This window comes from Phyllobates terribilis, unplaced genomic scaffold, assembly GCF_046119375.1.
Source record: "Phyllobates terribilis strain yellow unplaced genomic scaffold, ASM4611937v1 Scaffold_3__8_contigs__length_932513732, whole genome shotgun sequence".
Lineage (NCBI taxonomy): Eukaryota > Metazoa > Chordata > Amphibia > Anura > Dendrobatidae > Phyllobates > Phyllobates terribilis.
In genome coordinates, this window is record NW_027362763.1 from 69780739 (window position 1) to 69791609 (window position 10871).

The 10871-nt window shown below is 41.0% G+C and overlaps 1 pseudogene; it reads left to right on the forward strand.

The window, feature by feature from the left end:
• The window catches only part of LOC141258834 (cytochrome P450 2K6-like), a 228435-nt pseudogene extending 221472 nt beyond the window's left edge, over positions 1-6963 (forward strand).
• Positions 6964-10871: the final 3908 nt, after the last annotated feature.

Genomic DNA, 10871 nt, shown 5'->3' on the forward strand with positions numbered 1-10871 from the left:
ATCCGTTCACCTTTTCTGCGTCGCACAAAGACACGGAGGTTGGAACCAAAGATCTCAAATTTCGACTCATCAGACCAAAGCACAGATTTCCACTGGTCTAATGTTCATTCCTTGTGTTCTTTAGCCCAAACAAGTCTCTTCTGCTTGTTGCCTGTCCTTAGCAGTGGTTTCCTAGCAGCTATTTTACCATAAGGCCGGCTGCACAAAGTCTCCTCTTAACAGTTGTTGTAGAGATGTGTCTGCTGCTAGAACTCTGTGTGGCATTGACCTGGTCTCTAATCTGAGCTGCTGTTAACCTGCAATTTCTGAGGCTGGTGACTCAGATAAACTTATCCTCAGAAGCAGAGGTGACTCTTGGTCTTCCTTTCCTGGGGCGGTCCTCATGTGTGCCAGTTTCTTTGCAGCGCTTGATGGTTTTTGCAACTGCACTTGAGGACACTTTCAAAGTTTTCCCAATTTTTCGGACTGACTGACCTTCATTTCTTAAAGTAATAATGGCCACTCGTTTTTCTTTACTTAGCTTCTTTTTTCTTGCCATAATACAAATTCTAACAGTTCATTCAGTAGGACTATCAGCTGTGTATCCAACTGACTTCTGCACAACACAACTGATTGTCCCAACCCCATTTATAAGGCAAGAAATCCCACTTATTAAACCTGACAGGGCACACCTGTGAAGTGAAAACCATTTCCAGTGCCTACCTCTTGAAGCTCATCAAGAGAATGCCAAGAGTGTGCAAAGCAGTCATCAAAGCAAAAGGTGGCTAGTTTGAAGAACCTAGAATATAAGACATATTTTCAGTTGTTTCACCCTTTTTTGTTAACTATATAATTCCACATGTGTTAATTCATAGTTTTGATGCCTTCAGTGTGAATGTACAATTTTCATAGTCATGAAAATACAGAAAAATCTTTAAATGAGAATGTGTGTCGAAACTTTTGGTCTGTACTGTAATATATTGTTGTGGAATACCTATACCTAACTAATAAACCACCATTTCTTTCTCTCACTCAGCAGCACTACTCCCTAATTTGCCTGCCTGAAGGGTAGACTGCAATGAGCATAGGGTCACCAGGTCTTAGATATGCAGCTAGCCAATTACTGTAATGACACAACCAATATGGCTATGGCATTAGAGTGAGTGGCAGGCAATCCCTGCATCTTAATAGGCTGTCTAAAGGGAACAAAATACGGGGGACCGGAGCGCCCGCCCGAGCATTCCGGAATTTCTCGCCAAGAATTTCAAGCAGTGAGATGCTCGGGCGAGTAATGAGCAGTGACGAGCATCCTCGCTCACCACTAGTTGTAACTTATGATAAACCCAATGGGTGTTACGAAAGATTCTTCTCTAGGGGCGTGTACCTTTTTTTCCTAGCTTGGGGTTGAGCAATAATAAGCAGGAAGTGTGTCATGCAGAGGAATAAATCACACACCCCCAGAAAGTCAGAAGAATTCAGAAGAAAATTCTTTCTCCTGTGAGATATGTAATGACAGACATCCCTTCTTTTAGGCCTGATTTCTGCATCTACTGTGTACCATAAAGCAGAGCTGAATGTCATTACAAATACTTCCATATTTCATCTCATGGCAGTCAGTGCGGATAGAGGCTTATAAATCTGAACTGATATCATTGAGAGAAGAGAGTTGCAGAGGTATTTGGACTCACACAGCTCAGCGCTACTTCTCTCCACCCAAAATGAGATGAAAGCTGAAGGAGTAATCATACTGAGCTCTGCTCTATGCTACATGGTAGGTGCAAAGATTATAAATAAAAGCATGACAGTCTGTTCTTACAGATCTCACAGGTGAAAGCATGTTCTTCTGACCTTTTGGGGGCGTGTCCATTTTCTACATGCATGACACCTCCTGATTATGATTGGTCAATATCATGCAGGGGAAAAAGTACACATCATGAGAGAAAAATCTCTGGTAATGCTCTGTTGGTCTTATCATAAATAATAATGGGAAATTAAAAAAATAAATACATTTTAATCAGCTATGCAGTCATTCTTCTATGATGTGACAAATTGAACATGCTCAAATTGGTGGAAGATCAACTATGCAAATTACACAATTTTAAAAGATTTACTTTGAACCAACATTCTTGTTGTTTTTCTGATTGATCTCCACTCTTCCCTAACACTTAAATTCAATATATTCCACATTTCAGGAGAAACCAAATCCAGAGTTATATTTTCACGATGAAAACTTAACGTCTCTTATAGCTGACTTGTTCGCTGCTGGAATGGAGACGACCTCTACTACCCTGAGATGGGGCTTTCTACTAATGATGAAATATTATGAAATTCAAAGTAAAGAGATATGACTAATTGTTTGTTGCAAATACAATATAAATATACACGTACAGTGGTGGCCAAAAGTATTGGCACCTCTGCAAATACTCAGTTTCTTCCTGAAAATGATTGCAATCACAAATTCTTTGGTATTATTATCTTCATTTAATTTGCTTGCAAGGAAAAAACACAAAAGAGAATGAATCAAAAATCAAATCATTGATCATTTCACACAAAACTCCAAAAATGGGCCAGACAAAAGTATTGGCACCCTCAGCCTAATACTTGGTTGCACAACCTTTAGCCAAAATAACTGCGAACAACCGCTTCCGATAACCATCAATGAGTTTCTTACAATGCTCTGCTGGAATTGTAGCCCATTCTTCTTTGGCAAACTGCTCCAGGTCCCTGATATTTGAAGGGTGCCTTCTCCAAACTGCCATTTTGAGATCTCTCCATAGGTGTTCTATGGGATTCAGGTCTGGATTCATTGCTGGCCACCTTAGAAGTCTCCAGTGCTTTCTCTCAAACCATTTTATAGTGCTTTTGGAAGTGTGTTTTGGGTCATTGTCCTGCTGGAAGACCCATGACCTCTGAGGGAGACCCAGCTTTCTCACCCTGGGCCCTAAATTATGCTGCAAAATTTGTTGGTAGTCTTCAGACTTCATAATGCCATGCACACGGTCAAGCAGTCCAGTGCCAGAGGCAGCAAAGCAACCCCAAAACATCAGGGAACCTCCGCCATGTTTGACTGTAGGGACCATGTTCTTTTCTTTGAATGCCTCTTTTTTTTTTTCCTGTACACTCTATGTTGATGCTTTTTGCCAAAAAGCTCTACTTTTGTCTCATCTGACCAGAAAACATTCTTCCAAAACGTTTTAGGCTTTCTCAGGTAAGTTTTGGCAAACTCCAGCCTGGCTTTTTTATGTCTCGGGGTAAGAAGTGGGGTCTTCCTGGGTATCCTACCATACAGTCCCTTTTCATTCAGACGCCGATGGATAGTACGGGTTGACACTGTTGTACCCTCAGACTGCAGGGCAGCTTGAACTTGTTTGGATGTTAGTCGAGGTTCTTTATCCACCATCCGCACAATCTTGCGTTGAAATCTCTCATCAATTTTTCTTTTCCATCCACATCTAAGGAGGTTAGCCACAGTGCCATGGGCTTTAAACTTCTTGACACAGCGCACGGAAAACACAGGAACATTCAGGTCTTTGGAGATGGACTTGTAGCCTTGAGATTGCTCATGCTTCCTCACAATTTGGTTTCTCAAGTCCTCAGACAGTTCTTTGGTCTTCTTTCTTTTCTCCATGCTCAATGTGGTACACACAAGGACACAGGACAGAGGTTGAGTCAACTTTAATCCATGTTAACTGGCTGCAAGTGTGATTTAGTTATTGCCATCACCTGTTAGGTGCCACAGGTAAGTTACAGGTGCTGTTAATTACACGAATTGGAGAAGCATCACATGATTTTTCAAACAGTGCCATTACTTTTGTCCACCCCCTTTTTTAGGTTTGGTGTGGAATTATATCCAATTTGGCTATAAGACAATTCCTTTTGTGTTTTTTCATTGAAGACAAATTAAATGAAGATAATAATACCAAAGAATTTGTGATTGCAATCATTTTCAGGAAGAAACTGAGTATTATCTGAATGAATTGCAGGGGTGTCAATACTTTTGGCCACCACTGTAGTTGTATCTAACCCTATATTTCTTTTTATTTACTTAAATTTATCTAAAGTATACCTATACTTGAAAATGTCTATTTTGCATGTTACAACCCTTTAAGTATGGCGTAGTACAGTGGGGTTCAGGTCTAGAGACCCTCACGGATTGTTGAAAAGTCTATGTAGCTCAGGATGCTGAAGCTCTTGCATGACTGTGGCACAAAAGTGCACAGATTCATACATTTGAGGCTAAAACTTTTGTGACTAAAACAAATTTAGGATTCCACTAAGTTTGATACTTTATTGTTTTTAGATCTTTTAGCGAAATGTTTCTGTTGTCATTAAAGCACAGCTATTAGTATTTCATAAAATTTTAAACTTTCATTGACAAATATATTAATTTCTTGCAAAAACAGTATTTAAACTTCTGCAATTTGCCCTTGCATCTGGTTAGCTTATGAGCCAAATCTTGATTGTTGGCAGCTTCACATGATCAGATCATTTGAAATTCGAATTCACCAGATTCACGTGAATTTGAACGTTTTAAAATTTGATTTGCAGTTCACAAAAAAAAACTTTGCCCGGTACAATATCCCCCACTGCTGAAGTATCAGAGAGCAGGCAAACATAATTTTGCATTGCTGCATGGGCTTCCTTATAATGCTCTGCAGCCATGACATCTAGCAGATTATCATACTTTATACAGTGGTGGTCAGTAACAGGGCCATCACAATTTGTCAGTTCCCAGGGGAGCACAATTTGTCAACAGATTAGTTTTCCATCTCCATAGTTGCTGGGTAACTCTTTCTCCGGTAGAGTGTAAGCTCTTATGGTCAGCAGTGTCCTCACTCTCCTCTCCCCAAAGTGTATTTTACGAGCAATTACAAGTGTTTCGGTATTGAAATCCATGAAAATGTATTCACCACAAATCAATTTTGTGGGGGAATATTTGCTGAAGTTGGCAAATTCAAATTTCAAAAGATCCTCTCATCTCTAGTGATCACAAAAAAGTACATTGGAAATGAAGCATGTGCCCAATGTTAACACTAAATCCTATTTTGTTTTTGCAAGTTTCCAAATTTTTTTTAAGCCACTAAACTATTAAAAAAATCCCTGTAAGTTTGGTATCACTGTAATTGTATCGAGCTGCGGTATCACTTTGCCAGGTTTGTTTAACAAGACATTGAAAACTATTGACATGAAGCAAAAAAAAAGTATCAGAATTGTGTTTTTCTTTCACCATTTCATTGCACTTGCATTTTTTTCCTAGTTCTTTTAGTACATTATATGAAAGAGCAAATGTTGCCATTAAAAACTACAATACGTCCCGCAAAAAAAAATAAGCTCTCATATGGCTTTGTTGAGAGGAAAACAGTGCAAAAACTAAAATTGGCTGCATCTTTAAGGGGTTACATCGCTCCTGAGATTCAGAAATGAATCTTTATGCAGTAAGCTTGTAAGCTCCCCCTTTGTGATGGCTGCAAAAAGACAGAATTTTGTCAATTACTTTTATGGTTTCATGTATGGAAGCTGGGAATATGGAGCTTTTTATGGCAGGATAAGACTATAATGTGAAAAAAGTTTGGTAGGTGTCGCTGCTACTTCACAGCGCAATACAAGTGTGAACCCAAAGGTACTATGACTACGCGAGCAAGTCACAAAAGACCTGATGACGCTGGTCTTTTTATGACTTGCTTATTGTGCTCCTAATGGTCACAATGCGACCTTATTCATTTATATTGAGCTGCGATATTGTAACAACCCTGAGTGAATTTTGGTTGCGCAAGTAGTGTCACTGATAAAAATACTGTGTAGCCCCAACCTAAATGGTCCTAGCTAAAACTTGGAGATATTAAGTGTAATTTGTACTTTCATAAAAGCAAATGTCCAAAAAGAAATTGAAAAAGTGATTGGTTCAGCCGAGCCTCAGATGGTGCACCGCAAACAAATGCCATACACAGATGCTGTAATCCACGAGATTCAGAGATTTGCCAATCTTGTGCCAACCAATGTGCCACATCAGACCACTCAAGATGTCACCCTGAGGGGCTTCTTTCTGCCAAAAGTAAGTAATTATAACAATTCATTTTTACTTGTAGCATCTTGGTTCATGAAACTTTATGTTCTTCTATGGTCCATAGGACCTTTTGATGTATTTAGAAATATCAAAAGAGGTAATCTATATGGAGTTTAAGACATAAATATGGGCACAAAATAGAGATGCATAATGGCAAAACCATATGCTCAGGACAGATTCATTTCCATGTCCTTCTGGTGACACAAATAGGTGACTACATTGTATTTACTGTTTGACTCTTTAAAGAGCCTTGAAAGATCATATTTCACTCCATTTCAAAATGAGTGGATGCTTGACAAAGTACACCAGCCTCCTTAGGTGCCCACCACCACTTTCTCAATACAATTCAAGATGGAGGCTTATAGAGATCTAAAAATGTTCCCATATGAGGTCCACATATTATTGATGGAGTTTCTGTCCAATTTTAGTGGATTTTAGCATGGAGAATCATTCACGAGTTCAATAATCTTTGCAGGGAACTCACGTAATACCATCACTGACATCTGTCCTACGAGATGACAAGTACTTCAAGAAACCTGACAACTTTTACCCACAACATTTTCTGGATTCTGATGGAAATTTTGTTAAAAATGAGGCCTTTTTACCATTCTCTGCAGGTGAGTCTTCTCAAACAATAACATGGTGGAAACCTAAATCACCGCAATGGATTTCAGCAACCAGGACTCTCCATGGCTTATATTTTATCTCTGCTCATTTTTTTTGTAGGGAAGAGAAGTTGTGCAGGAGAGAACTTAGCTAAAACAGAGCTTTTCCTCTTCTTTACAAAGCTGCTTCAGAACTTCACATTCAAGGCTCCACCCGGGGCAAAGTTGGATCTCACTGCTGAGGTTGGCTTTACCTTACACCCAAAAGAACATGATATCTGTGCAATTCCTCGCTACTAATGGACAGCCTACCCTGTGGATGCCCAATCAATGTTTACAAGATTAAATTTACACATTACAGCGACCATTTTCTATTTTTGGTTGTTAGTAGAGAAATGGGGCTGAATCACCAGATGCTCAAAATTACAACATTTTGTTCCTTCCTATTCAGAAAAAAAAGACAATTTGGAAAGATAAGTCAATCACTGTAAAGTACATATGAGTCATTCAGGGTCAGTACTTGGATATTAATTTTAGTTGGTGGTCTATAGTGTTTATATTCTAGAGTGGTAATAACCCTGATAGTCTAGGGTTATCCATTGTATTCCTGCTAATCTAGGATGTAGTGTATTGAAAATACTGTTAATGGTCATGGGTTGCATGGTGATTTAGGATAGAGTGAGGGTCAATGTCATTCAGGCTTGTAATTTCCTACATGAGTTATGGTGGGATACCAAATATATTTGGCTGTTTGTGTTCAGCTCTTAGAACATATCCACATGTCTACTCTGCTACCCCTCTTTTGGTTGTCCCTCCATATAATCAAACAATAAGCATGAATAAATTTACTCTTCTCACACAAATGTCTAGACCACTGTTTAAGACCACCCGCAGCTCCTCCCCCTCCTCCCTGTGAGGAATCTTCAGCATTATCAATCAGTTTTGATCAGATATTCTCCTTGACATAAGAAGACCTTTCATATATGTTTGTTAGCGAGTTTTCTTTAGAGGGAAGCTACCATCAGAAAATAACCAATAGTTTTTATATTACATATATTTAAAAAAAAAATTGCAGTTTTTTTTCTTCATATCACAATCTTTATTAACTTACTAAATTAGTAATCTTACAATTTTCACACTGGCCATTGAGGCTTTTTTAGACTTTAACTTTCAATTGTCTCAATTATACAGCAGTTTCCTTATTAGAGGCAGGGTTAAAATACTAGGTAAACTTACCCCCATAGATTGTGATATGGAGAAATGAAAAACCCCAAAAAATACCTTTCACACAAAGCATGATTTAACAGTACTTGATTTTCTTACTTGGAAAACATGGAACATAAAGTCACTGTCAATTCTCTGTTCCTGTAGAGGTGTATGTATTTATCTAAGTTTTCTTCTTATATGGTACATTGTTATTAGTTTTACTTGTGCATTTTATATGAAACCCAATAAAGATATAATTAAAAAAGTATCTCTTCGTCAGCTCCAGGTTACAATACACAGGTACATGAAAACTTCTGCTGATAACCTGATATCTTGCTCTGCTTATTACTCTGGTGATGTGTCTCAGTTTAGTACTTTGAATGTCCAAAGGTTCATTTATTAACAATTTAAAATCATCTGCAGCCTTGCTAAATAAATGGTAATCCCAACTAAATCAGAGAAGAGGGGCTCTGTGCATCCTTTCTGCAGTGAAGAGATGTTATCAGCTCTTTCTGAACCTCCTGTAATGGTCTGTGCTAAGGATATGTGATTAAAGGGACTCTGTCAGCACAGAATGACTGTTTAAACCAAGTACAGGCGCATGGCGTGATCAAACGTTCAGCGCACCTTCCCACCAAGTTACTTTCCCACTATCACCACGTTCCCCCTCTATTTTGATCAACAGCTCTGGCTTTATAGAGGAAAACAAGTTGGTGGGAATGTGCTCTTAAATATTTGGCCACTCCAAGGGTGCACCGAGCGTCTACACTTTGTTTAAACAGTTATTTTGTGCTAATAGAATCCCTTTAATGCATAAAGAGTGTGTTGGTGACATCACCATTCCTTTTTTCATTGGGTTTGTCCCTACACAATCTGAGACTGTCACCAAATATTAGATTTGCTTATATAGGGCCAAGCTATTGGGCAGCACTTTACATTTACTGGCATCACTCACTGTCTCCATTGGAACTCTCACAATCCGGGTGGAGGTAAATAACTTGTGTGTGTATACACCCCCTTTTGGGATGAAAATTCTTACTACCAAATTACCAAGAAGGGTAAATAGACCCAATTTAAGTGATATACTAAAAACTTTCTTTTATTAAATTTTCTTTAAAAAATGGTAGATTATTAATATTACAACAGTGAGCTTGCATTTTTTCCTTCTGTTAGGGACTGATACATTTTTAGAGCTCTATCCATTTAGCTGGTAACCTGTTCATACTTCAAAGTATATATTATTATCCTACCTATAGTTTGGCTATTTATCATGTAGCCCCAGCACCCTGAGGAAGCCTGTAGAGGCGAAACTTGTTGGGGAGGCTATGTGTTGATTTAAGTTAGTTAGCTAAAACTGTGAACTCTGTGATAGGTGTTTATTAGTGATGAGCGAGCACTAAAATGCTCAGGTACTTGTTGCTCGGGTTGAGAAATCGTAATGCTCGGGTGCTCGATCTGAGTAACGAGTATAATGGAAGTCTATGGGAAACTCGTGCATTTTTCCGGTGACCTTCCCCCCGGAGGTCTGGAGAGGGTCTAAGAATTGGTCAAATTGATGGACACAGTGCTGAAATGGCATGGAAAAAACATGGGGAAGACCCATGGAAGCATCTCTAAATCCCAGGTCCCTGCTGTGAAGAATCGTTGGTTCTTCTGTGGCACCCCTGAGGGTTCAGTCGCCACAGGGGTACTGCACCTCAGACCGAGGTGTGATATCTCCTCTCCGAGGTAAGGAGGGATCACCTCTCAGGGCTCAGCCCTCCATCCAACACTACACCTCTCCCACCAGAGGGGGGCTTATATGCACCAGGGTGCTGCCCTAGCCGGGATAAGAGGAGATGGGGGGAACCAAAAGATAGGGGGAACCATGTAGTGGGAGAGGGTGGAGGATGCACTTTAGGTTACACGAAGAAATTCATATTTAATAAGCGGCCATCTTGGGCTTATGTTCTTTGATTGTGATCTTCATCACTGAACGTGGCTTTCTGTGTGAACCTGCAGCTGATTGAAGATACACGGTCCTCGTGCTCTGGCCTTGAGACGAGGAGCGGGCTAGAGTTAACAGCTGTCTCTACCCGGTCAAGGTCCCTACCTAAGAAGGCCTGGAGGGGAGCAGAGGAGACAAACTCCGCAGGCAAAAGAATCCCAGGGGGATGCAGACGGAGCGGCATACGCCACCTGTCCTCACTGTTCTGGCCTAGTCAGAGGGATTCCTGCTGCAAATGGGGTACCGGCCCCCGAAATCTGGCTTTCCTACTTCATGTCCTAGTCAGAAAAGCCCGGAGGCTTAGAGGATCCCACCGGGTAACGGACGGAGTGGAGTCGTCACCCGTACCCTTGGTCTGTGTATAGCCAGAGGGAGACCCAGCCTTGTAACACGCACCACATACAGACAGGAGAGGACCTAGTGGGAAAGTCTAGGAACACTCTGGTGCAGGGGGTCCTGATTGATGCACCCGAACTACCCGGAGTGTGCTGAAGCCCTTCCTGGTGGCCGCAGCGCGCCGTGAGGAGCAAGGAGGAGCCTTGCAGCTAACGCCTAACAATGTGAGTAAAGCTTGGAAGACTGCATCCATTGCCTCTGGTCCCTTATTTCAGCGCAACACCATACACCACACTGCACCACCCACTACGACCCCCCCTGATCCGTCTACTCTGCCCTGAGGCCCTGCTCCACCTGTGGGGAGTAGTACCATCTTCTGCTGCCACTACCTCCCGCCTCAGAGGACTGCCGCAGCGCTGGTGGCGAATCACCAGACGCCACTGGTGACGTAGTCATTTAATCCACTCGATTACCACCGTCCCTCCTAGCCCTTATTTTTGATTGTGACAACCCTGGGCATGGGCCGGGCCTAGGCCACGACTTCATCCACCTTCCACCTGGAGGCCTGGTTCTGAGTACCCCCATCTCTCCGGGTGGGCTAGCGAGTAGCAAAGTAGGCGTCACACTTCCAGTAGGAAAATGACCCCAAACATACTTCAAGAAGTACCCAGAAATGGATGGAAACAAAGCACTG